Source organism: Mustela nivalis, assembly GCF_964662115.1.
Source record: "Mustela nivalis genome assembly, chromosome: 6".
Lineage (NCBI taxonomy): Eukaryota > Metazoa > Chordata > Mammalia > Carnivora > Mustelidae > Mustela > Mustela nivalis.
This window is the reverse complement of record NC_139025.1, coordinates 113,993,040-114,018,532: the sequence shown is the minus strand read 5'-3', so window position 1 is coordinate 114,018,532 and position 25,493 is coordinate 113,993,040. Positions and strand designations below refer to the sequence as shown.

The following is a 25,493-nucleotide window of genomic DNA, read 5'->3' as shown; positions in this document are numbered from 1 at the left end:
CATGATAAGATGAATTACAGCTCCTATGTAACTGGGATTTTTATGTACTTGACCTCTTTCAGAAAGAACCCAAAGAAACTAATGTAAGCAACTCTCAGGGGATTTGTTCGAAGATGCCACTTCTGAGTCCATCTGGGCTCCAGGTCCATGTGATGCCACGTGCTGCAGTTGCCCCTGGTCCAGGCCCTAGATAGTGGAGCTCTGCAGCCCAGCATGACACATATCCACAGAGTCATCTCCAGTCTCGGGCCCAGTGAGGCTCTCTCTCAGGAACAGTAGATGGGTTCATGGCCACAGACTTGAAATCAAAGGGGATTCTAATGATCTAGAAAATTAAATTCTCCAGAATTGCCAGGGAATTGACTTCTCTGGAGTCCTTTTATCAGGTAGCATTTTGGACCCTCTGACTCTTACCTTTTTTTTTTTTTTTTAAAGATTTATTTATTTTATTTGAGAGAGAGAGCATGGGGAGGGCCAGAGGGAGAGGGAGAATCCAAGCAGACTACCCGCTGAGTATGGAGCCTGGTGCTTGGCTCCATCCCATGACCCTGAGATCATGACCTGAACTGAAATCAAGAGGCAAATGTTTAACCGGCTGAGCCATCCAGGTGCCTCCTATTCAAATATCAGCTCTATAAAGAGACCAGCTCATGCCCTCTTGTCCTCTCCTCCATTCTTCCTCCCAGAGAATGGTGGCAGGACAGGGGTGATCATTCCTGTTTTACAGGAAGAGAAACCGAGATGAAGAAAGGATGCACCTCGCTTCTGATCCTGGGCAGCAGCTGTGGTGAGCCAGGGAAGGGGCGCTGGGAGGAGACTTGCAGGCGCCGGTCCATTGCTGGGAGAGCACAGGCCCCGTCGAGTCTGGCCTTACAAATTAGAACCAGCCTTGCGGCTCCAAAGAGGTCCAGGCCACTGATAGAGGAGGATGTGATGAGCTCTAAAATCACCGTTTTTCTTTTCTTCAGGTCATTCAGATCCAAGGCGGCCCATTCTGTGCTGATGCTCTTTGCCCCTCTGTTCCTGGCCCCAGGGAAGACTTATGCCCTAAGTCTATTCTTGCCGACTCTGGCATGGGACGTGCTCTGTCTGGGGAATAAGGATTGTACCCATCAGCCAGAGGGTATGGGAGACACATCGTTGGACAAAGTGGAAGGAAAACATGGTCTGGATACCTGGGTTTTAATGCCTCCAACTTTTTAAACTAGCTGTGTGACCTTAGACAAGTCACTTAACACCTCTGAGCCTCAGTTTCTACCTCTGTAAAATAACTGCTTCTTAGGGGGGATATCAATGGTTTTAAATGAAATAATAAACGTAGCCATGTTGTATAGACTGTAAAGCACCTAAATTAGCTATTTAAAAAAATATTTTATTTATTTATTTGAGTGTGTGTGTGTGTGTGTGTGCGCGTGTGCATGTGCGCATGAGTAGGGGGAGGGGCAGAGGGGAGGAAGGGAGAGAATCTCAAGCAGATTCCATGCCCAGCATGGAGCCCTATGTGGGGCTCCATCTCATGACCCTGAGATCATGACCTGAATTGAAATTGAGAGTCGGGTGCTCAACCGAATGAGCCACCCAGGCACCTCTAGCCATTGTTGTTTTTGATGCACCTTAAAGGGGACAGGGAAAAGGAGGGATCTAGAACTGGGGAGTTTTGCTTTCTCTGATCTCATGTTACAGGGAGGTCATAGTCCAGAGAGTGTAAGCAGTCTGCCCCTAACGGCAGAGGTCGAGGATTGGATTAGGGAATAGGATTAGGGTTAGGCAGTGAGGATGGGTGGGAACAAAGGGGACCGGACCACGATGGGACAGATGAAGGTCTCAGGAGGAGGGTGCTGGGGCAGTGGGCAGTGAGGCTGGAGGGCGGCCAGGTGGGCAGTGGCTCCAAAGGCGGACAGAGGAGTCCGTGCTGTCGCTTGGGGTAAAAGCCAGCTCTTTACCAAATCCTGTATAGGGGCCGCTAGTGCGAGGACACGAGGATAGTGCAAATCATTCCTGGCATGGGACTTCTGGTTCAGAAACAGGGCAAGATGACATCCAACCCAGGTCATCTTCAGATCATCACAGACCAGGGACTAAAGAGGTAGGGCAGGGGTGGGGAGGAGGGCAGAGCTTTCCAAGGGGAAACCCAGCACTCTCATTCTCTGCGGTCAAGAACCGTGGGCTGTAATAGTCTTGCCATCATCAAAACTAGGCCTGAGTCACCTTTGGGCAGAAGTGAGAGAACATGGGGCATGGGGACAGGGGTGCATACCTTTGCAGGCACCACACCCACACATACCTCTCAAAAGCCAGTTTACCACTAAAAATGACCCGAGGATTCTGGTAATAAGAGTTGTCATTCAATATAGGCTTTGAGTCATTTCTCCCATGAAGGAGGAAAGAAAAAGTCAACAATAGAGAGTAGGATTCATATCTAGGTGGATCTTGAGTGCTCTGTGTCTCCTTCTTTCCTTCTACTGAAATATTTCCCTTTAGGTCTCTCTTACTACTTTACATTTCACCATTAGAGATTTGCTCCTTTGGTTATTCAGTCTCCAAGAGTTCTTCATACAAATGCAAACGTCCCTGGGAGAGGCAGCCCCGCAAGCCTGGAATGTTGTGATCCAGCCCAGGTAACTGGGACAGGGAATTGGTTTTATCTGGGGGCTGAAGGGCCAAAAGGGGGAGTAAAGGAGAGGGAGTAAGGATGGAGATTATTATCCTCACTTTACAGATGAGGAAACAGACTTACACAAATAAAGAAGGCAAGTGGTCTGTGATGGTAGCAAGCCAAACCTTACTTTCTCACCTCGAATTGTGGGCTTTCTTCAGAGTTGTTCAGAAGCAACTCCATGAAATTTGTTTCAGAGAAAACATGTGTTCCTGGCCTTCCCATCTACCTCCAGTGCAATCCAGAATGTGTGGGCACTGTGCTCCCTTTGAAACGGGCCATTCGTAAGCTGGATGGTGGCTAGGACTTGTATGCCTGGTCCTAAATGGTAGAACCTCAGCGATCAGGTGAGAGACTCCCTCCTTCCTTCCCTCCTCTCCTGCACTCTCTCTGTCTCTGGAATTTGAACTGAGACCCAAGGGATGTTGCAGTTGTGGTCGTGCTAGAACCTGGACATGGCATGGTCATTACAGGGCTAACAAACACCTCAGGTTCTGAGTAGGGAGAAACTTGGGTGACAAGGAGCAGAGGTGCACAGAACCAAGAAGAGAGATACCCCAGGGAGAGCTCCAGTCTGCCTGGTGGAGGAAGACACCCCCATCCCAGGCAGGGACCTTTAAAATGTCTGCCCAGTGGGATGTGAGGATCCCTGTGGAGGGGTACTCTGCTGAGGTGTGTCTCCTGTTCTTCCTCTTTCTGACTTGGAGTATTCATTGATGTTACCTTCTACTTGTTATATCATCAAATATGGAATGTTTGGGAGGCAGGTGACTTTAATCCCTAGATTGTTGGTCTCTGGATCAAGAGGAGCCTCGTCTGTACACGATAAAGAGATCGCTGACCTTCATTGATACTGATCACTGATACGGAGAGCCCCACACACCACCCGAGACCCTGGGGCTGTATCCCTTGGGGAGGAATGAGTGTACTTTGCTTGGTGGAGGGAGAGAGAATGAATTGCGTGTTTGGTGACCCCAAAAGCTAACAAACTATTAGCAGTCATGAATGCTGCTCTCAAATTATTTCTCGCTCCCTGAGTGCTGGGCCCCTGGTAGGACTGCACATTCAGGCCCCTTGTGCTGCGTGGGGCCAATGAGCTGTGAGGGCAAGTTTTCAGGGCCCATCCGAGACCCTTTGGGCTCTTGCCCTGAGACAGCCAGATTCAAGATGGCGCTGCTCCCTCAGCCGGGACCCTGGGGAGAGGGAACTTGGAGCACCAAACCCAGAGAAATCACTTCCAAGACATAAAGCTTCCCCGTTGCAAGCTATTTCACTCTGGTGGTTGTTGGTTACCATGACTCACCCTAGTGCATGCTGACTGCCCTTCCTGGGGTGCGAGCATGGCATTTGTTCTAGATCCTTCTGGAAAGGAGATAGAGGCACGGACATGGTGCGGCAAACCCATGCCCCGGTGGCATTCCTCCGGTCTCTGCCGCCAGCCTCAGTGCCATCCCTCAGGCTGTGGGCCAGGAGTGCAAAACAGCAGAGGGCACCAGAGACCTGTCTCCACTCTCCCCATCATGGGGCCATCTCTCCATGTTGGAGGAGCCAGCAAGGCAGGAGGGGTGCTGGGGTCTCAAGCAGGGACAGAGCTCAGGGCCCGTCTCTGTGCCATGTCACTGGTTGTGGGTGAGTGTTTGCAGGATGCAGACTCACCCTCGGGGGGCTTCCGAGAGACTGGGGCCGGGAGCCAGGGCCCCACTGGGGCCTCTAAAGAGCAGGCCTTCCTCTGGCTCCTTCCCTCTTGGCCTCGCTCTGTCTTCGGTGTCATGGTCAGACCCAGAGTGAGGCTGGGAGGGTAGGCCGGGGGCCAGCACCGAATGTAAAGGGCACTGATACACAGAACCTGCACAGAGCCGAGGGTTCTTGGGCCTTCCCCAAGCCTTCGGCTGCTGAGGCCTCAAATTCCACCATTCTGCTCTGGCTGTTCAGCCTGCTGCTTGGATCTGAGATGCTGAAATGCAGCCATGTTTCTCTCCTTGGTGGGGGGTGGGGTGGAAGCTGAAGGGGGTGGGGCCAACAGCAGTGTTTCCTAGATCTACAGAACAGTGCGGGTGTGGGGTCCAGGAACTTCGTAGGCTCGGAGAGCTTTGTCCTGGGAGTTGGGCAGCTGTGTGATTCCCCTCCAGGTCCCTTTCCCTCCTTGGATCTCAGCTTCTGTCGATGGGGAGCTGGGGCTGGCTGAGCTTGGAGCCGTTCTCAGCATTATATCCTGTGCTTTCAGGAGCAGGTTTCACCGCTCGGACCCAGGAGGCAGCCTGGCCCTGGGGGAGGGGCCCCCGGAGTCACTAGCTGGACGTGCAGTCTTGCTAGGCCGTGCTAGATGCTTACATGGGCTTGCTTGCTTTCCTTTAGTGTTGGCATACGCCTCAGTATTTACACTTGCCTGGATCATATAAAGACGAAGGTCAGGTCAAGTCGGTCCATGTAACCTTAGCTGGCCCAGAGTCAAACAGAAGACGTAATGGTGCCTGCTCTCCCGCCTGCCCTCCCTACCTTCTCTCGGTGCTGTTCCCGGCCTCTGGGCGCTGGTCCTTCCCACTTGGCCAGGAGGTCTGGCCTGGCGTCTGGATCCCTAGTCAGAAAGTCTTCCGGATCATCTAGCCAGTGGACTCCAAGCTGGCATCTTGAGGATGCAGTGGGGGGTTGGGGATGTCCACCTTCTGCTTGGAATGCTTTGCCTACCCCTTCTCCCACCCTCACCAGTGAGCCAGGCTCCTTGGCAAAAAGATGGCACCAAGCTTTCTCCCACAATAACCCAAGAGGTCTGGAAGGTGCAGTCTTGCTGGAGAAGCCGTCTCCCTCAACCCTTTGACCTTTGTCTGCTCAGATCCTGGGAGGCAGGCTGGGAGCACAGAGGCAAGCTGCTTCCCCATCCCTCTTCAGCTCCCCTGCTGCTCCTGTCCCTTTGAGCTCCAGAGGGAGGAAGGGTATCACAGAGCTCATTGTAAGCCATTCTGGTTTGTGACGTGTTTTGAGAGTCCCGTCTCTCTCGAGCTGGTTGTGAACTCCTTAGGGCCTGGCAGAGGCGTGCTCGGTGTTTTTCCTCCTCCTGACTTGTTCCTCCTCCTACTGTCAGGTTCCATCCCGTATTCCATCAAGTTCACCGACCTGCACTATCCATTCTTTTAGCCATTCACCAAGGTGGGCCATGGGCAGGATATTCCCAGGAGCTGGACGCACAGAGAAAAAGCAACAGGCGACAGTCCTTGAAGGGCCCAAGTTTAGGGGGTACGACACTTATAAATAAGGTTGTAATTCAGGGCGGTGAGTGCTGTGACAATGGCCTATGCTGGCCCATATGGGTGCATCTGGTGAGTTGGGGGCGCTTGGTCCAGCCTGGGAGAGGTGAGGAGGGGACGGGCTCTCCGACAAGGTAAGGTTTGAGTTAGGTGTTGAAGGAGAGGCTGTAAAATTCCCTAGGTGGGGTTCCCAGAGTGGTGGGAGAGAACTTTCTAGGAAAGAAAAACACAAAAGCTGGCAGGGGGAGAGGGTAGGGCCCCTTGTGGGATTGGAAGTGTTCACTACTGCTGGAGTACAGACGCAGGTGAGTAGAGAGGGGCCTGGGAAGAAGGTGGGACCCGGTCCCGGACGGCCTGGGGTCATTTCTCCAGTTCAGAAGAGGAGGATGAGGAGGCCCATTAAGCTGGGTAGTGGCAGGAGTAGGGTAACAGTTCTGAGGCACTATGTGGGGAGAAGTGATCTGGTGGGATGACCATCTGGATGTGGAGATGAGGAGGTGGGGAAGGGAGGCCGACTGCCCGGGTCCTGGCTCCAGGGGCTGCCTGCTTGCAGCCCCTGACGCCAGGCCAGAATCAGGGAGAGGAGGAGCAGGGTGGGTGGGCGCTGTGAGGGTGAGTCAGGGGTGGATATGCTGCGTTTTGGAGGCTCGTGAGCCCTCCAGAAGAAGTTTTGGAGGCTCGTGAGCCCTCCAGAAGAAGGTGTCCATAAGCAGTTCATGGAGTTTGGAGAATTAACCCTAGTGTCTACGACAGTTGGGTAGTGTTTGCCTCCCTGTGCTATAGATGGGGTGATTAAAAGGGGGGTAAATAGAGGAAGACAGAGAAAAAAGCCTACAAGAGAACTCCTGGGAGTGTTTCAAGAGTGAGTGGGAGAGGAGGGGAAATGAGTGGGCAGTGGGGGAGGAGAGGCATGGTGGAGGTCAAGGGCACAGTAGTGAAGAACCAGTGGTTGCTATTCCCAAGGGTTGCCCAGACGAGGCACACAAGCCTGGGGTTGGGCATCAGCAGGAAGGTCACTGGCACCCTCGGCCGCAGGGATGGCAGTGACACGAGGGGCGAGGTCATGGACTGTGTGCAGACCTGTGAGGGGCAGGCTGCCGAGTCGCCTCCTACCTGCACAGATCTGAGCATGGTGCTGGATACTCAGTGCTCCCAAGAACACGTGGTCAGGAAAATGTGTTGAATGAACGATTGTGAGGTCAAAGAAGACACTTGTTTGTCACGAAGACTGGTGAGATTCGAGATCTGAGTGCCTCACCTCTCCCACCTCCCTGCCCCCAGAGTGAGTCACCCTCAGAAAGGTCCCGAAGGGGGGTTTCCAGTCCTTATCCAGATCTGGAAATGATGAGCTAACTCGGGAGAGGTGTGGAGGCCTGTTTGGAAAGCTGTCCGGGGGGTGACAGCTCTTTCCTCTGGGGGTTTTCCTGTAGCTTCAGCCTTGTCTGCACCTCTGGTGGTGAGCTGGGCATCGAGGGAGCCTCTGACTTGCTGGGCTTCGGGGGGCAAAGCTCCTCTCCTGGAGAGCCTATCCAGGCCAGAAGGAGCACTCAAGTAGGAGCCTGGGGCTAGGATTCTGGCCTGAGCTCTGCCATTACCTCACATGAGGCAGTCATCTCTCTGGGCCTCAGTTTCTCCAACTGTGAAGCAGGGATTCCAATACTGCATTCACAGGGGTATCCCAAGGATAAGATGGACTAGTGGATAAAAAGGTGATATGAAAAATAGAAGTGCTACACACACACACACACACACACACACGCTAGAGTTTTCTTCAATCATTCACTCATTTGTGCATGCACACATTAATTCAGCAAAAGGTGACAAAGCGCTCGCTGGAGGCTGTAATTACAAAATACTGAGTGCTCGGGGCAGAGCAAGTGGGCAGACATTGCAAGAGGAGCTTGCCTTTGAGCCTAGTGATCCCTGCCCTGCACTGCCTGCAGGGGAAAGGAAAGGCTGGGCCTGATGGGTCGGAGGGTGTCGGAGCCCAGGGGTGCCACCAGTCCTGACAACTCACTAGCTCCATAGATTTGTGGTGCTGGGAACTCCCCTTCTCTCCATTCTGGTGGGGAAGTTTGTACTGAGTAGGGTCAAGGCTTGTTTTTCTGCTTTGTCCTCTGGACCCCAGAGGCTGCCCCAACCTGTTATTTGGTGGCAACTGGGAGGGGCAAAGGTGTGCATGGGAGAGAGTCCTAGGGCAGCACATGGCCATGAGCTGTCTCCTGGATATGCAAGATCTGTGCTCAGATTGGGTGGGTGAACTGGGATTAGGTGCTTAACCTTAATGAGACTCAAGTTCCCCACCTGCAACATGGGGTTCTTAATTCCTTCTTCTCTCTGCTTTATGAAGATGAAGTGAAGCTGCTTTAAAATATTATAAGGACTCCTGTTTCTCCTCCTCCTCTTCCCCAGACACTGGTTCATTATCATCAAAATCATCAGACCACCTTTCTGGGCTCCTTCCTACTTCCCCCTTCTTGGGGACCCCTTGGTGCCATGTCTACTCAGCGTGACAGCCAGAGATGGGTCCTGCCAACTTACCGTTCTGCGGATCGAAGTGATCACTGAACGTCTGGTCAGTGCTGGTCAGGATTGGCTGATCTCTTGTCACGACTCTATTCTGTTACAACTCATGGAGGTTGTAACCCAGACGATTCTGGGTGTCAGAACCATGAAACATGAGCGTAGGAGGAAGTGTTGGAGAGTGCATGCTCTGGCTGCAAAACGTAGGCAGGAAAGAAATTGACTGGATGGTGCCCCTCAAGTATGAGTGTCTTTTTTGGCAATCCTGCCAAGCCCTCCACCTGCCGTGAATCTGGAGGGCCAAGGTGGGTATAGTTCAAGTGCAGGACGCCGCACAGGTATACCTCATCCCTCAGCAGGCATTCATGCGGATGCTCAGATTTGGGCAGCTTGGCAGAAGATTACAAAGGTGCAGGGGATCATTGGGTTTTACAGGTTCAGCTTTGAGGTATAACTGCCTATAAATGACTTGAAGGTCCACTGCATGCCACCATTAGTAAATTGGCTGAGGCTTAATGTGAATCGTCAGCACTCAAGGCTCGTGGGATAGAAAGACATTTGGTCTGGGGAGGGTCCTGCCCGTGGTCCAGCTTCTCATCCCAGGGTGGATTGGTCGTTCTTCCCCTGTCATCAAACTCTCGAACCCGGGAAATGATGGCAAAGGAAGCCAGCTGCTGGGGCTGGAGGTACAGTGAGTCTAAAAGGTCTTGGCTGCTACTCTCCTCGTAGGATCAGAGGTAAGTCCTCTCTCACTTCTCAGTGGAGAGACCCCATCGCAGCCTCTGGAACAGAACATGCATTTGTTCTCCTCCTCCACCCGGAGGGTCTTCGTGCACAGCTGACTCCGGTGGCAGAGGGGTTTCCCACGGACCCAGACCCAAGGCTGCCCAAAAGACAGCCAGGCTTCCGGGCAATCCCTGACATGGCATCTCCTCACCGGGCCTTCACCAGGCCTGGGGGTTTCTCTCCTGGGAGCAGAGCCGGCCTGCTCCCTGGGAGCTGTGTTCTCGCCCACGAGGCTCCACATACTCCACGGGCTGGTGGATGGCCTTCCAGGAGCAAGCCCAGACAACCCAAAATCAATTTGCTAAAAGCCAATTTGCCAAATGATCAATTCACTGAATGACTAATTTGCCGTAGGACTGAGGATTCATTTTTTCAAGTTTCACTTTCCCTGTGGCTTTGCCCTGCAGCCTGGCAGCAGAATTCTGCCTGAGTGTCAAATTTCTAATGTGGAGCCTGACTCTAGCACTCAATATTTTATATGGAAAGGCTAGGCTTGCCCCACCCCATCCCTGCCCCTGACTCTCCTGCTCTGCTTTCTAGGTGGGTGTTCTCTTCGGATGTAGTTTCTGTCTGCTATCTTCATGTAAGCTTATCCTGTGTCTGCTTTTGGAGGTACTCAATGAGAGTGGATCCCTACTGCAGTCGGGGGGAGGTGGGGGCGCTCGGGACCTTGCAGTGGGGTCATTTGAGAAACGGAAGGAAGTGATACTTTTCCAAACCTGAGTTTGGGATCTAGGATTCATGCTCTTGTTATTATCATTTACCATTTTAATTGAAGTTGTAATGGACATGGAAACAATGAGCATTTCTAACTGGAAGAACGAACCTTTTCCTTACTTATGAAACTGTGGAATCTGAATTATAGTTTGGAACCATTTTATTGCTTTCACATAGAGCCATAAAATTTGCCAGCTACCCAAAATGAGCAGTTTAAGATCTCGAGTTATGGGAGAAAAAAATCGGTTATTCCAACTCCTGGTTTTCTATGTACGTTATCTGTATATGTATCTGTACTTATACTCATACCTATACTTGTAGCCATTAGTAGGCAATTTTGAAAATCAGATTCGTCCCAAATACTTTCACAGGCTTTGGAATGCACCATATTCTTTACCGCTAGATTGTCCTTCTTAGTAGGCTTCACTTCTATTTGTACTTATTTGCATACGCGTACCTAGTGAATGCTAATTTTTCCTCTTCTTTGCCTTTTCATCAGGCTGCCATATACCCTTAACAGAAGAACACTGTGCAGGTGACCTCTGGGCAGGTTAATTAATTTCCCTGAGTCTTAATGACTTCATTTGCAAAGCGGGGCTGAAAACACCTAGCTGATGAGGTTTCTGTGAGTATGAGAAGAGATAGTAGGCGGGACAATGCTGTAATCATTCTTGGAGTTGTGCAGATGTAGGATGTTAATATGGCATGAATTCTGGGTAGCAAAAGCAAGTCCTGAGATTTGTAGTCCTTTAGAAGAGGGATGGCAGGAAAGAAATTGCCACGGTCAAGGTGAAAAAGTATAGAGCTCTGTCTTTGCTGAAGTTTCTCTTGGCCTCCTCTACCCGCCCAGGCTAGATTCTTTCTTTGCTGGCCCGGGAAGTCCTGCTGCTACTCCTGCCTCATTATACCCCCTCTTCCCTGAATGGCTCTGAGCACCAACCACACCGACTCTCTAGATTTGCCTCATTATACCCCCTCTTCCCTGAATGGCTCTGAGCACCAACCACACCGACTCTCTAGATTTCTGGAACATTCCATGTGCCTTCCTGTCCCAGGACCTTTGCACAGGCTGTTGGCCCTTTCTTACCTCCCCACTAAAGACCATCTTTAGGTCTTAGCTGAAAGATCACTCCTGTGAACTTCCCGTGACCTTCCCACAAGTAAGCTCCTCCTGGAAATTGTTCTTTCTTAACACCTGTGCTTATTAATTTTTCAAAGCATCAGTTATAACACCAGTTAATGAATTCATTGTGTAATTATTTGTTCAAGGTCTGCCCTTTTGACTGGTCTATAAACACTATGAAGTCAGAGAGTGCGTCGTGTTCACCGCTGTGGGCCAGCATTTTGCGCTGTGCCTGGCACATGGCTGGTGCTGGGTAAACATGTCCTGCACAGATGAATGAATGGCGGGCGGGGGAGGGGGGACCCGCAGGCTAGGAAAGAATGACTGTCTGTCCGACTCCTCTCTTTTGGACCCGTTCTGCTATTCCTCAGTAGAGCCCGATTCCCTTTCCTTTTGGGTCAGTCCACAGTTCAGGTCTTTGCCTCTGTTCCAGGCTGGAGTCCATCAATCAGCAAACGTCCCATGAGGTGAGCCTGGGTGACACTGAATGTCAGGTGTGGAGGCTCTCCAAGGACAGCAATAGCTCTGGGGAGTGGGGGGGGGGCGTGGGCAGCTATGTGGAGAGGGGGGGGCTTACAGCCCAAGCAAATGAAGGTTGCAAGGAGGACCTCCACCAGCCCCATCTGCTGTCGAGACTATGGCTGGCTCAGGACCAGGCAGTCTGGGTGAAGAAGCTCTCTTGTCCTGGCAGGACCCCGAGGTCGCCTGGTCCCTCAGGGAGCAGGACTGTTCAAACCTGGGCAAGCTCCTGCTTGTACCTTCTTTCTCTGGCTTGTCCAGCATGACTGGGTGTGGCAGACAGGAGCCGTGGCAGCCCTCTGGGGAAGGGTGGCCCTAGTCCTCTTCTCATAGGCACCCCACACTCGTCACCCACTTCCTGGCCTGAAGCTACTTTAGGGAGCTGCTGAGCGAGTTCTGCACTGACTCCTTCCTCCTGCCTCTATGGCACTAGACATAAAAATATAAGAAACAAAACCTATAGAAAGTAAATGGACAAAGTATGAACTTGTGTTCCCCTCCCCCACCCCATCTTAAAAATGTTTTGTGGAACCAGAGAATGTTGGAGTGGAAGCCGGTTCAACATGACTTTTGTCAGAGGAAGAGGCTTAGATACCAGGAGGTGGGCTGAGACCCTTTGGCTCTCCGACCACACTTCAGTGGCATGTGCCTTGCAGAGCAGATAGGAAAGCACTGATGTAGATCCCCATCACTAGGAGAGAACCTAGCTGTGTTCTGGGCTCCATCTCCAGCCTCTCCTCCCGAGTCCTAAGCAAGGTAGGGCTTTAGTCCTGCTGAGACCCTCTAAACCCAAGCAGGAAGGACCCTCTGACCCGGATCCATCCACCTCTCCCTCCCACCCATCCTACCTCCCTTTTCTCTAGAGCACAGGAGGTTACGGGACCCGTGCTGTGGCCCATCTTTCTCCCTCCTGTTCCACAATCTATTTTCCCTTCCTTCTCTTTTCTCAGCTGACACACACAGATGCTAATGAGCCAGTCGCACAGAGAAGCAGTGGGAGTAGAGAGGCTGGAGAAGCTGATGGCGCTGCAGTAGTCAGGGCAGCCTTCCTGAAGGAGGAGGCCCCAGCTTGGCTTTAAAGGAATGGACAGGGTTTAGAGAAGCAAAGAAGAAGAAGGACAAGCTACAGAAGAGTTCTGGGATGGGTGTGAAGAGTCCGGGGCGGGCAGTGGGTGGGGTGGGCTTGTGCGTGTAGGGCTGCGAGAGAGGCTGGCTACGAGAACGCTGGGAAACCAGAGCTGAGATGTTTTGTTTGACAGAGGATCCAGTGGTCCCGGCTGCAGTCGTTTTAGCTAAATAAAGCAGTCACTGTGATTTTGAAACCACAGTGGGCTTGCTCCACTGTGATGGCAACTAATTATGGATTGTAATTGTTTAAACACAGGGAGGTGTTTTGACCTGAATAGTAATAACGTGAAGGGCCTCCTTTGGTGTCTTCCCGCCCCCTGCCCACGAGCTGTGGCCGGGTCCCAGACACCCTGCCCTGCTCCACAAGCTCGGCAGTGAAGTGGGGCAGGGAGAGATGGGGGGCAGCGTCCACCAGGGCCCAGGGAATGAGCTTTTCTGGAACTTTGCAAGTCAGGCCGCAGCAGTGGGAAGAGCCGAGGGACGTGGGTCCAGACCTGTCCCTAACCCGGGGCTCAGGGTACCTGGCCGGGCTGTCGTGAAGATGTAACAAGTCACCAGCCCTGGGCAAGGGAGCTGGATGGCTGACCCTTGGCAGAACCACATGACCCCATTGTGCAGATGAGGAAACTGAGCCCCAAGTGGGGCCTGACTGGAGTCACACAGCCCCCAGCAGAGACTGGGGGTTTTCAGAGAACTCTCAGTGGCAGAGGCCACCTGTGGTGACATGTCATGCGGACAAGTTGCTTTACCTCTCCTGCCTGCTACCCCTGCAGGGGCTTGTCCTTCTGCATCTGAGTGTCCCAGGGTCAACGGGAGGCTGCTGGGGGTGGGGTTGGGGTGGGTCTGGATTTCTTCACTGGGTCCAGTGCTCCCCTTCCAGCTTTCAAACCTCAGGGGCTTCCTCTGTCCTTCTTGTCCCAAAGCCCTGACAGTATCGGGCTAAGGCACAGAGCGGGGTGCCCCCTCCCTGGCCCCGCGTAACCTAGCAGAGGCCCTACTAAATATTTCACAGGATCCGAGTGCAGACTGCTCACTTTACAGCCCGAGAGGCTCTGGAGGGCATAGGATGTTCCTGCAGAGTGAGGACTTGAAGCCACTTCTCCTGACCTCACTTCAGTGTTCTCCCTGCGGACTCACTGAATTCTCACCAGCCTTGTCCTCTTGGGTTGAGCTCTGGGTCCTCTGCCTGGGACTCTTCCCCAACCTTTTTGCTTATTGGGCTTCTGTGTATCCTTTAGGTCCTGACTTAAATGTTATGGCCTTGAGCCCCTGCCTTAATCTGGTTGGATCCCTCTGTATTCTGCTCTAGTAACATCGTCTAGGGTAGGGACTGCTCATTCCTTCCTGATATACATGATTACCTTCTTCTTTTATCAACTCCCGATTTAATAGGGAAGCAATGTGTACAGTTAAAAGACTATCTCTTACAGCCTTCCTGACAGCTAGCAAGTTGCTGAGTAAGGCTACTGAAAAATTGAGAAAGTGCTATTTTTAATCTTTGCATTTTGCTCTTTGCACCTTTCCTTCATTTTGCCTGGAACACAGAAGTGATGGCTGGAGCTCTAGCAGCTGTCTTAGTCCTTCCTGTTAAAGGTATCAAGTTGGGGGTACCTAGGAGGCTCAATGGGTTAAGCATCTGCCTTCAGCTCAGGTCATGATCCCAGGGTTCTGGGAATGAGTCCCGCATCGGGTTCCTTGTTCAGCGGGGAGCCTGCTTCTCCCTCTGTCTGCTGCCCCTACCCTCTGCTCGTGTTCTGTGTCTCTCTCTCTCATAAATAAATACAATCTTTAAAAAAAAAAGGATATTAAGGATGTTTTTATGTTCGAGCAACAGTCTGGGCCCCTGAAGGCTTCATGAAAGCCATCACTCCAGGCTGGGCTGCCCACATTTGGACTTGTTTTATGTAAGAGATAGAACCCTCACTCATTTTCCTCACTATAGTTGGATTTCTATTCCTGGCAGTCAAACTTAATCCCAATTGATAGACATTCTTTGTGGCTGTTATCGTAGTTGATGCTAGTTAAATGCAGACCCTTTTAATGCCTCCCTCCTTAGAACAGAGGCAGGACCCTCTCTGCCTTATTTACTCCTGTGTTTTCAGCGGCTGGTATAGTGCTGGTATTAGTAAATTCTCTTGAAATAAATGAATACACCCCATGAGAACCTGGTGTCTAGCAGGGGGTCCTACAGGATCATGTAGGGAAAGGCTGGCTCTGACAATGGCCTTCGTAATAATTACGAGAAGCAACTTTAGCTGCCCAGGCTACTAGGAACTACTTTTCCTTTCCCTTCAAATTGGCTCCCCAATACCAACATTTAAAGATATAATTGAATTTTTTTTCCAATCTGAAAGTCTCTTAGAGGAGATTCTCTCATATCTCACCACCTATAACAGCTACTAAAAAATACACAAGGGACCAAGTCAAACACACTAGCAAATCAATTTTTTTTCAGTCTTGGTTTCGTTCAGCTGCTTTTCTCACATAGTTAAGCTCATATAAAAATCTGTGTCTTTTCCTCCCCTCCAATATCATAATAGAAGCTTCCCATTTCTTAAAGGTTGGACTGAATTACAGTTTTTCAGTGGAGATGTAGCAACCTGTTTTCCATCGTGGGAATTACTTGGCCTGCCCCCTCTTCTGGCATTCTTAGTTGGAATGGTGTTGAAATGAGCACCTTTGTGCCCAAAGCTTTTCCTGTGCTAAGGGTTATATCCTTAGAGGAGCTTCTCAGAAATGGAGTTATTTGATCACAAGAGATAAACATATCCCAATGTCATTTTGCCAAACAGGAGCCAATGCAAAATTAAAGGGAAAGAGAGACTCGGTCCTTTTGCTTTTCTCTGGGCTCAGTTTCTCTAGCTGTAAACTGAGCAGGTCAGATTAGAGGGGTCCAGGTTCCCTTACAGATCAGAAGATTGGTTGACGGCTGGGAATGAGGCCTCTGACATTCTTCAGGGCACGAGGTCATAAGGTGAGGGAGGGGCCCTGAGACCTGGATATGTCAGCCAGTGCCTTGGTCCCTGCCGCCCCCTTCTTCCCTGCAAGATGAGCCTGCCTGTCGGTGAGTCACTGGAGCCTCCAGGCCCCCTTTCTGTGTCTCTCTCACCTGCCTACTATTGCCTCGACTCCCAGAAAGCTTGTACTTTCTTGGAGCCCTAACCATCCCAGAGAGGAAGGAGAGCTTCAGATCCCCAAGTCTCAGGGTCTGCCTGGGGATCCCTGTAGGGCTGAGGATTCACCTTTGAAGGCAGATGTAGGAAGAGGGCAGTGCTTCACCTGAAGGAACACCTCTGGACCAAAACATCAGACCATGTTGCTGGCCCCTAAGGGACCTGAGCACAGCACAGAGCATCAGTCACTCATGGGAATGACCAGAAGGGCAGCTGGTGCTCTATAACTCAGGTCCCTAACCTCCACTCCAGACAGTGTTATTGTATATATCCAGGCTATGCCGCACCAGCCTATGAGCTCTTGGAGGGCAGGGATTCTCTCTGATTTGTCTCTGCATCTGGGTCACAGAGCGGATGCTCAATACTATTTTAAGTGAACAAGAGAATGGAAAGGCCCAAATGTGGTGGGAAGAATTCTGGGCAAGATGGGAAGGGAAGCCAGAGCTGGGATAGGAATGAGTGGGAGGGAACAGGAAACGGTGGGGAAAGTCCTGGGCTGGTTTTCTCCGGCAAGACAACATTAACCGAACCAGCCCCCAATCACTGCAGCCTGGTCCTTCTTGCATGTGCGGGTTCCAGGGTCCTGGCAGAGAGCTATGGGTGGAAGGGAAGCAGGTGCAGGAGGAAGCTGGGCCCGTAGGGTTCATTTGTTCATCACAAAGCATTAGTTTTTTACCCCGCTCATTCTTCCGCTTAATATTTTCAACATCTGCTGTGTGTTACGTTTTGTGCTAGGTCTGATGTTCAAAGATGGAAAAGAGAGCTCAGTTCCTGGAAAGCCTGGTACCTGGTATGTCAGTACCTGGCAGGCAGAGTGGGTGACGGGACGTGTGGGGGACACCCTGGAGGGAGCAGTGGTCTACAGCTAGGGTGGCCACGCCTGGGGGAAAGGGTCTTCCCAGCTGCTGTTGAACCCTGGGGGCTGCAGTGAGGCCCCACTCTGAGGGCAGAAGCCTTTGCAGCAGAGGCACCAAGGAGAAAAGTAGGCATTCCATGCTGTAACAACTGGACCGAGCTTTGAGTGGGGTCAGAGGTCAGGCACAGGGAATGGGAGCCTGAGAGATATTGCTTACCCATAGAGAAGTGGCAGATAAGATCAAACAGTAAATTACAACCTGATGTGTATGCTAGGGTCATGGGTCATGTCAATGTAAAAATATTACCTGTGGAAAGTAAAATGCAAATAAGAAAATACCTGTGAAGATTTGAGAGAGAGAGAGAGAGGGAGAAAGAGAGAGAGAACTGTTGATTGCATTAATGGCAAGGTAGACAGATTTGTTAGATGGTTTTACAAAGTTAATCTTAAGTAAGTTAGTGGTTATATTATTATTACTGTAGCACTAATCAAATTGAGAAGCAGGACAATACTGCAGCGTATAGGGATGGGAGGTGTTTTCCGATCACGCAGTAGATGCCTTACCACACAGGGGATGGGATGAGATGAGATGAATGCCCTCCAGGTATCCTGTGCCCGGAGTCTGGACCCCTGCAGGCCCTTCAGGGAAGCTCTGATGTTGTAGGTGGTCCAACTACCCTTCCATTTCTCTTGGGGATTCACTGGGGGGAGGGGGTGGTTTATTTTCCTTCATAAGCAACAGTTAACTACTACCCCTCTGTAGTTAGTAAAGTAAAGGCTGTACCTGTCTCAACACTTCTTCTGACTGGGCTGCTGCTGTAGCCTGTGGCTCCTGGCTGTGTTAGGGCTGGTGGCACATCAGAATTGTTCTTTTATTGTGACAGGAACCTGGAAAAAAACGTGCTTGCCTTTTCTCTGTGGTCTTTTAAAGTTAGTTTGTTTTTTTGACATATGTTTGCTGGGGTTGGGACATAACTTGATGGATGTTTGTTGAATGACTAATTATTGACAGATGGGCTCATGGCCGCCATTAAAGTAGGCTAAGCAAGCAAACTACTGAGTGGAATGTGGAGTCTAGGCTACACAGAGTACTCATCTGCTGATCCCTGAGCCATCCTGCTGGCTATTATTACAGAAGCACTGAAAGGAAGCACTAAATTTGGAAGACATGGAAATACCAGGGAAGGAAGGAGTCAAGTAAGATCTAAGGGTGAGGAAGAAGAAAGGGTGAGCTATCCAGTCCAGAAAACAGGTGATTTATTTATCTTTCTTTCGTTCTTCTTTTTTTGAAGATTTTATTTATTCATTCGTGAGAGAGAGAGAGACAGAAAGAGCACAAGCAGAGGGAGAGAAAGAAGCCTCCCCGTGGAGCTGGAAGCCTGACATGGAGTCCAATCCCAGGACCCCAAGATCATGACCTGAGCCCAAGGCAGATGCTTAACCATCTGAACCACCCAGATGCTTCCAAAGAGGTTATTTCTTAATAGGTGTCTTGTTCAATAATTGTTTGATGCAAGAAACAGAACTATAAACATAGCTCTTGATAATAACAATAATGAATCTGTTGGAAGGCTATGAGGAGTCTCACGAATCCAAGGGCAAGGTTGACAATCAGTGTGCAGGAGAACCTTAGGGTGACACTACTGGAAAGTTATGAGAGACCCAGACAACTGCTTGCCTGTGCTCTGTGTCCCTCCTTCTCTGGGGCCTTGTGATTTGTTTTGTTTTATTTTTTTAAATCTCATTCTCTCTCAGGAGGTCTGTTTCTGTCTTTTCTGTGAAGACTGGCCTTCTCTAGGACCAAAAATGTTCACCTCCATGGAGATATGATCTCTCAGATCATGGACCCAACACCAAGAGTCTAAACCTAAATTCCCAGGAGGAATCTGATTGGCCAATGGGCAGCCAATGGGTGCATCTCCTCAGTCAGGTGTCTGTCTCTGCTCCAACAGGGTGCATTCAGGTGCATAAACACGGCTGCAGGGACCACTCTTGTGGGTGGGAAGGCCTTCTTAGGGAAGTGAGCACAGGCACGGCAGGCACGTTGGCAAACATGTCTCCTGTGGGGGAAGACTGGAATGACTTGGCATTGAATAAGTGTTCCACCACATGTAGAAAATGCCCACCATGTACTTTTAAAAATGAATAGCTTCTGAAGCTTTGAGTCCAGGTCATAAGGGCCTACATAACTGCTGATTTCTGAGGAGTTCCCCCCTCATTTTCTAAGCCTTTGGAGAGAGCAGTTAGTAGGAAATGTTAATGACCAATTTCAGCAAATGACCATTTTGGTGCTCCCAGGCCACTAGGGCTGGCCAGAGCTAATTTTTAGAATGCCCCCTCGATGATTCTGGCAACTTGTTTAATGTTGACCTAGAGACATGAGATGGGCCCAGATCCAGTCCTACAGCTAAGCCGAGATTCACTTTACTGTGGGCAAGGGAAAGCCGGTCCAAGGACTCCATGTGGTTTTGTCTCCTCCGAAGGCTCTGTGCCTGGTCTGGTCTCACTGCAGGGCTGCTTGCCTGGGCTGGGGAGTATGGCTGTGCTCGTGACCCTCACCGGAGCCCCTCAGGAGTCTTGGTTCCAAACCTACTTCACAGCTGTGCTTCTGTGCCTCAGGGTTCCCCCTCTGGAATGCAGGACATCCCGCCTTCCTTCCATCACCCCTGTGGCTGGTGCAGGCCTGGCCACTGGTTTCTGTTCCTTGTTCCCTCTGCCCCTCTGGGATGGCTCTTGGGAAGAACCCGACATCCCAGCTTGCCCCAGACATGAATGGAGGTCACTGTCCCTCTCCGGGACTCTGTTTGAAAGCCTTTCACTGTAGCATGTTCGATGTTGGCTCCCGTGGCAGGGACTTGAGCCCAGCTGGCAGGGAGAGTGCTGTTCTGAGGAGAGGGCTGTTCTCTGTTCTGAACTCGCGCCCGGTGGCTGTGCTCCCTCACAGCAAGGACCAGCCCTGACAGAGGCTGCTTTTCTAGGTCTTCATCATCACAACACGGTGGCTGCATTAGCTTGCCCACAAAGGACCCTTGGCTCTAAACTTCTGTTCCCAGTAAATGCAACATCTCGCACCTTTGTGAGGCCCTCCCTTGTCCGGGGCTTGGGTGACGGATGGATCAACGGCTCAGTCACCCAGGCTCCATGAACCCCAGCCCCTGCAGGCCCACCCCTCCCCCGCCACCTCCCCCAGCAGATTGCAGCAAGGGGTTTGGTTTACAGTCTGGGGCCGCCTCACCAGCATTATTCCCCGGCCCCACCCCAGGGGATGGCCTCCCTATGTAACCTTTTTCAGCTCCTCCGGCTACCCTGGAGTGTTGACTTAGCCGGGGAGCAGGCTCCCTCTCGAACCTCGGTGTGTTTGCTCAGCGGAGGAGCAGGCTTTGGGTCCGCTTAACTCCACGAGCACATAAGTTCCTCTGTCTTTCCCCGAGCGTCCCACGGAGGGGGTGCGGCCGGGGGAAGGCGGGTACCTAGGAGGGAGGTGCAGTTTCCTGCTCTGCCACCCGTGATCACAGGCTGTTCCAATGCTGCTCAAACAATATGGAGAAAAACCCCGGCTGAATAGCCCCAGTGTTAGGCTGCAGAGTCAATATTGGCTGAACAAACATGGCAAATAAGGAGTTGCTATTTGCGTAGCTATGAGTACTTGTGTGCTCTGGCTGCCTCGACAGGGCCCTTGGAAATGAAGGGAAAAGGAGGTGGTGTCTGGAGGTGGAGGGGACGCGCGAAAGGGCTGGGCCAGGGTTTCTCACCTCAGCACTGTCAGCCGGGGGGCCTGATGATCCTTTGTTGTGACCGACTGTCGGGCGCATGGCCGAGCACTGAGCGACATCCTTGGCCTCCACCCACGACATGCCAGGAACACCCCCTCGCCAGGCATGACAAAGATGTCTCTTGAAATGGCTGGATATTCCGTGGGGGGCTTCTCCCTCAGCTGCCATGCACTAGTTCAGCTGTGGGCCAGGCTGGGGAGCAGGTGGGTTTGAATGGGTGAGGGGTCAAGGGATCTCCTCGTGCCTCTTGACCCTCTTGCTCTCCACATGGCTTGGCCAGTGTTGGGTGTGCCAAGAAAAGACAGCCTCTTTAGGAAATCAGTGCAATGTAAAAGTGACTCTTCAATCCCAGAGCCTTTTGGGCTTCTGGTCCTGGGGCGGCATGAGGAGGTGTCTGTGGCCACTTTCCTACCTTGGCCTTGTCTTGGAACCCACTCCAGCTCTCCTTCCTGAGACAGAGAGGTTGTGAGATGCTCAGATGACGTTCGTCTGTCTCTCTCTCTCTCTTGAATTTCTGGCGTGTTTCACTCTGGCTGGTGACCTTCTCAGTCACACATGCCTATTTATAACAATCTGTCCCTGGCTCTCCGTCCTCCTCTCTGTCACCCAGGGTTGTCCTGTGCTCTCTCAGCTCCCGCAGTCAGCCAAGCCTGAGCACCGTGGGAAGGCATGTACTGGGGAGGACAGCAGGGGCGTACTGGCCACAGAGGCCTCTCTGGGGACACTGCCTCAAGCTTGGCAGGGTCATATCCAGGCTCACTCTGGGTGCTTTGTGGCTGGGGACAGAGTGCCAGAGGGAAAGTGTTTATAGCCTGGGGCAGGCCCTGTCTGTGGCAGGGGCCTCCCGTGTGTGTGACCCTCTGTCTGCTTCTGGGCCTGACGCTGTGACCGCATGGTGGCCCAGAGAGCCCATTGCTGAACAGCTCTGGCCACATCCTGATGCCTGGAGCCTTCCTCTCCAGTCTGGGCTCTCTCGAGATGCCCTGGTGGGGGCGGATGACCAATTAAAATGGTGATGCCGGGGATAAGTGGGCTTTCAGTGCATTTCCCTGCCTGCGCGTTGGTCCCTTTGACCAGAAGCAGAGCCCATCCCTGAGTGGCTGGGATGATGAGGCACCCTGACCATCGTAGCCAACGGCTTCGGTCCCAGGAGGTTGCGTCACCGGAGGAGGGAGGGTTCCTGTGGGCTCAGATGGTGAGAAGGAAGGGAATGTGCTTATCATCAGGAAGGAGGAACGCGGGCTGGCGGAGGTGGGCAGCCCGGGTGTGTTTAAGCAGCTGCAGAAAGGCAGTTAGGTTTTGTTTTGTTTTTTCTTTTTTCAGAGTTAACACACACCTCTCCATGCCTCACACCATTTGGCATCTCCCCGATCCCCTCTGTCCTTCCTTGTACCTCTGTCCCTTAGGTAGGGCTGGATAGAGAAACCTGGCCCATATATTGCTTCCCAAAGAGGCAGTTGCCTACGAGTCCCACAGAGCAATGGGCATCTTCCGAAACTCTTCAGACTGGCCGCCTGATTTCATGAGAGACTTGGCTAGGGGCTGCTTTGTATGATTGGGCCCAAGGCTCAAAGGCCCAGAGATTGGGCACACTCCTTATGAAGCCGCCCTATTTGTGGGGCCACATGGGGAAATGGGGTCTGTAATTGGAGAATCTGGGGAGAGTGTCTCAGGGCCCGGCTCAGCCCAGTCAGAGCCTCCCTGGCCTCTTGTCCAAGTTCCCCTAAGGTGACCTAACTTTCTCAAGCTCAAATTGTCCCAGCTGCCAGGGGAGAATAGGAACATGGAGCCCGAAGGGTTGTCGTGGGGCCTCAGTGAGCCAGACTGGGTGTGTGGCAACAGTCCTGTGCTCAGTGTCCCAGACGCTCCAGCAATGGCCGTCTTCCATTCCCTTCACCTCTCCCCTGCCCGGTCCTGGCCAGCTCAGGGCCCAGCCTCAGAGCAGCTCCCCACCCAGGTAGCCTCTGATGACCCCACTTCTGGGGCTGCCAATCACATCGTCCCTCTCTGAGGGAGGAGAGCAATTGAAAGAACATCGAAGACCATGAAATCAAAAGACCTGGCTTTGAACTCCGCCATAAGATATCAGGCCAGTGACGTAACCTCACTGAGTTTTGGTTTCCTCATCTGTATAATGGGCCTGCTGATACTTTCTTCAGAGGTCATTGGAAGGTAGGGTGTGGGAAATATTGGTAGAGTGATGAGGCCCCCTTTGGAATTTGTTTAAAATGCAGATTTCTGGGGCACCTTCCTGGCTCAGGAAGGAGATCATGAGACTCTTGATCTCTGGGGTGCAGAGTTTTGAGCCCCATGTTGGGTGTGGAGCCTACTTTAAAAGAATGTGCACCTTTCTTGGCAGTATTGCCAGAGCTTCTGGTACAGCTGGTCTGGGGAGGAGCCCAAGAATCTGCATTCTGGAGAAGCGGGCAAATGATTGTGAGGTAGACCGTGCGTGTGATCCTAGTGTCCCGGGGACTCACCAGACAGCTTGTACAGGGGAGGCCCCCACTCTGCACGCACATATTATTCTCTCCAGCTGCTTGGGCAGCACTAGGGGCAAAGTCTTCTTTGGTACTTTGGAGAGTCCCCCCCAGAGTGCCGCATCATGTCGCAGTCATCATGTGGTATCTTTCTAGATCTTTCTGTCCTGCCTAGTCTGCCGCCTGTCCCTGCCCTTTGCTGCTGTGACGAGAGCACTGTTTCCAGATGCATCTGAAAGTGCCCATGATGCAGTGTCAGATGGGAGCTGGGTCCAGGGCAGGGTAGGGGTTGCGGCTCTGGGAACCTTGGTGTCACACTTGCCACTGGCCCTCAACTGTCCATAGTGCTACAAAATGTCCCTTGCTAAAACTCCTTGAAGCCCCTGGCCAACACCCTGATTCTTACTGGAACTGAAACAGTCCCAGGCCTGGGCAGAAGACAGACACCAGCCCCTCCGCCCAAGATGTCGGGGTCCTGATGTGGCAGGCACAGTGCTTCCCTCTCTCCAGCTTTGTGGTGTCCGGCATAGGGCTGGGCACGGAGTACAAGCCCCATAAGTGCTGGGGGACCAGCGTGTAGCTCTGAGGAGACTCTGGAAGCTGTTCTGGAGGCTGGGCTTTGCTCTTTCTTCAGCTCCATCCCCAACACACCTGGCGCTGTCCCAGGGATGCCTGAGGCTCAGCCAGCCAAGACATGGCCTCATGGCCACCACCCCGTGAGATCACACCTCCAGATTCATCCAGGACCTTGGCACCTACCCACAGTCTTCCTCCTCATACAAGGCCTTCCATTGTCCCGGGGACATCAGTGTCCTCATAAATGACACCTCCCTCAGCCACCCCTCATGCACCTCCCACGCCTTTTCAGATCTGATGACCATCACTGCTGCAGTCGTAACCTCGCTTCTACCCCCCTACTAGGGATTCCCAGAGCTGGTTGATCACAGGTGCCATTTGGGGAGCTTTAAAACATAGATTCCCAGGTCCCAGAGGCTCCAGAAATGAGATGCAGAAACTGGGTCTGAACTTCTGGGGACTGGCCAGGTTGGGGACCACTGGAACTTGTCATCCTCGGTTGCAGTTCTCTTTGGAATTCAACCCGACAGCAGCCTCCCCCAGCCATGACCTGTCCCCTTCAGTCCCCTCTCACCCTGTACCTAAGTCTCCCCATCAAGTCCCTGAGGCTTTCAACACTTTTCTTTTCCTCTTGCCCAGCAGCTTCCTCCTGTCTCAGTCTAGATAGCAGGAGCCACACTTCGACGCTTGGGCCCATCCCCTCATCCCTTGTCCCTGCTTGTCTCCCACTACCTCTATGATGAAATCCGAGGTCTGCCTTCTTCACTCCTGCCGCCAGCTTGTCCCCACTAACCCCTGGCATCACCGTCACCTGCAGGGAACTCCCACTCCCAGGAGCTTGTTGGGATGCCTGGTCCTCCTCTCATGAACTGGGAGCTCTATCTCCCATCACCCCCTGCCCCCATCCCAGGACCCATCACCTTGGGCACTACTACACACTGAGTAAGCCAGACAGGGCCTTGCCCTCCTGAACACACAGCCTCACCTGAGAAGCAGACATGCAGTCCTCACCAGTATTCCTGAAGAAGGCCAAGTGTGAGGTCCAGCCTCTCACCCTGTGGGGAGAATGAAGCCATTTGGTGGGGACGGCCTGCTTTCAACTGCAGCCCCTGCTCTGTGGGCACATGGGCAGTGCCCAGGACCCCTGTGTCTGCAGGCAGGCCATCCTCTGTGCTCTGGCTTCCCCCTTCCCAGGACACCGGGAACCGCCCCCTACATGCTCACCCTCCTTTCTGTATTTGCTCCTCATTCCTTCCAGGTCCATCTCTTCCCTTTTATTACCCATAGTCCTCTGAACAGTCCACTGAGCTGCACCCAGGTAGGGCTCACTGATACTCACAAAGAACTGGCCATACAATAAAATGGCCTATCCAGGGTGAGGGGTGACAGAGAAGAGGGCAGAGACACGGGAGGCCTGGAAGGGGAGGAGAAGGAGGCTGGGCCAGGTGCTAGCCAGATATTCCTGGGTCAAGTCTGCACAAGGACTTCATGGGACAGGTGTCAATCTCCTCGTTTTGCCTTTGAGAGGTAAGGTGGCTTGCCTAAGGTTTGCAGAGCTGCCGCGCTAGTCAGCCCTAGATCCTACGTGTTTCAAGTGCGAAGGGTGTGAATTCAGGGAATTAGCGCCTTTGCAGCTGCAGGAAGGGTGGAGAGTGAGTGAAGGTCAGGAAGTCATTGCTGAAGGCCAGCCCGCAGGTTCCAAAACATAGTTCTCTGAAACTTCCCTGGACCCGTGCAGAACCTCAGGAAGCCAGCGGCTGTAAGTAGGGGAGGGCAGGTGCCGGCCAGAGGTGGACAAACTTCCCATCTGCCTCAGGGTCTGTCTCCAGCTGCCTCTGGAGAAGGATGGTCTCTTGCTCTTTAGCCTTCTAGAGATCATAGGCGAGTCTCAGGGGTGGAATCCAGGCTGAGACCCTGTGCTGAAAGGGAAGCTGGGAAACC

General features: G+C 52.3%; 1 long non-coding RNA gene across 1 annotated transcript in view; it reads left to right on the top strand.

The window, feature by feature from the left end:
- Positions 1 to 514: 514 nt before the first annotated feature.
- LOC309867201 overlaps positions 515 to 25,493 on the top strand; it is a 74,251-nt gene continuing 49,272 nt past the window's right edge. The window contains exon 1 of the long non-coding RNA XR_014313037.1: positions 515 to 787. This is a non-coding gene — a long non-coding RNA (uncharacterized lncRNA). The remainder of the gene's footprint in view (positions 788 to 25,493) is intronic.